Here is a 2,084-nt window from a genome sequence, read left to right on the forward strand (position 1 = left end):
AAAAGACTGAGTGCAGTACAATTCTGGGAGTAATCATAACCATTACAATTTTCTCAAATTTGATTGGTGCATTAAATAGGTTATTTTTCACTAATTATTATGTGGGGTTGAAATTGGACAGTTGGCTGTAATCGGATACCTGAATTTGGACAGTTACATCAGTCAATTATATTAAGTGCACTCAGTTTAATCCACCAATCACATAATTTATCACAATAACCATACACGTGTAGCAACAACCACTTACCCTACCAAACTGGGGCTTTTCCAAAATGGACAAATTTGTAACATTAGACAGTGAAAAAGGAATGCATTAATTTTGTTTTCTCAGAAATTGTAATGGTTATGATTAATTGGTAACAGGACTTCGTGTCGTCCAGTTTGGTCTTTAATCGTGCAAATCGGACTCCCACTACACGGTTGTCCGATTTTGCTAATCACTCATATGATAACAGACTAAATTGGACTCCATTCAGTCCTATTACCATTATTAATCGGGTGAGTAATTTGAAAATAGGCCACGCACAAAGCCCAAGGTTTGAAACTTTGAGCATGACTTCTCCCCAGAGTTGTAATGACACAAAGTCCTATTATCAATAATTTTATTAATCACAAGCACAGGAAATTGTATGAACGCGAGTGCATTTCATCATCTATGGGCATGTGATGTTTTAAAAGTTTTGCACACACCGTAAGAATAAATCACGAAAAGGGTGAGCAAGTTCATACACTTTGCTTTTTTATTAAATATTCTCAACAAAATCCCTCCTTTTGCTTTGTTTCCATAGGAACTTCCATATTACACTATATTTTATGACAAAATACGAGAAGATGATGGGGATAAAACTTTTATGGCTTTAAATTAATATGCCCAACTTTCCATAGTTTTTTTAAAAATACCCCTGGAAAAAGATAAATGATTTAAGTACAAGTACATGAAGCGTGTGCTTAATGACACGTCCAACTGTCCAATAATAACAAGGTGTCCAACCACAAACTGTCCTATTAATGCTGAAATCAGGGCTATTGATAACCAATCAGATTCGAGAATTTTGTGATAGTTATGTTTAACCACAATACTGCATACCAAAACCTTTAGTTTACTTTGTACCTGGCTGAGAGACCTTTCTGACATGTGCAATACCACTGAGCTTACATAAACAATTTATTATTGAAGAGACGACATTTTGTTCGATGGCAATTCGGGGATATTAGGAAGATTTATTTTTTCGAAATTCCCGGAGGTGCCATTGAAAAAAGTTTATCATCTCCTCCTTTCATCTGCCAGGGTAAACAATTTACATCTCATTCATTAATTCTATTTACATGTACTATTGTTGCACAAATTCACCAAAATCAAGATCGATCGTGCAAAATAGACATTACAACCCATGACCAAAATAATGTCCACAAACAACGAACTTTTTCCCGAATGACAGGCCAAACGTATTCGTTCCGAAACAAGCTATTTCAAACACACTCAATCAAACACGTTAAATTTCGAAGGACAAAATGAAAGTAAGTTAAAACTTAACTTAATTGGACCCCTGAAAATGCTCTAACCAACATGAACGCATATGTGCAAAAAATATTTCGTATCACCAAACGCGATGCACCGAAAATTACACTATGAAATTATGACTATCATTTATGAGCAACTGAACACGACGAAGGCAACTAACCAGCATTAAACCATACCTTGAACTGTAGAATGACAAAAGAAGGTAACTGATATTATGAAAAGAATAAATTCGATTTCAGAGTTGTCGAAAACCAATTCTTCTCAATGGTGACGGTCGATGATATATATGACCTTGAGATTTTCTGGCGAGTCTGCATTCAAAATGACCAGCGGCAGACATCCGGAGTGAGGAACGAGCCCGAGAGTCGCCCGAGACGAGACAGACGAGACGCCAATATCTGGCACTAGTGTATTGTGCTGGCAAGAAGTACTATTCAGGTATTGTCCCCCAAGCTTAAGTTAAAGTGGCATTATTTGTTACTTCCGTGTGTGCGAGTGACCGGGTACAAAAACCTAGTTTGGGGCAGTTGACTCACAGTAATTTGTCATCAATCACGTTGAC

The 2,084-nt window shown here is 36.8% G+C and overlaps 1 protein-coding gene across 1 annotated transcript in view; it reads right to left on the reverse strand.

The window, feature by feature from the left end:
- LOC138050534 (uncharacterized) overlaps positions 1–1,825 on the reverse strand; it is a 26,584-nt gene extending 24,759 nt beyond the window's left edge. The window contains exon 1 of the mRNA XM_068896859.1: positions 1,699–1,825. The gene's annotated coding sequence lies outside the window, so the exon portion shown is untranslated. The remainder of the gene's footprint in view (positions 1–1,698) is intronic.
- Between the last annotated feature and the right edge of the window lie 259 nt (positions 1,826–2,084).

Source organism: Montipora capricornis, chromosome 6 (assembly GCF_036669925.1).
Source record: "Montipora capricornis isolate CH-2021 chromosome 6, ASM3666992v2, whole genome shotgun sequence".
NCBI lineage: Eukaryota > Metazoa > Cnidaria > Anthozoa > Scleractinia > Acroporidae > Montipora > Montipora capricornis.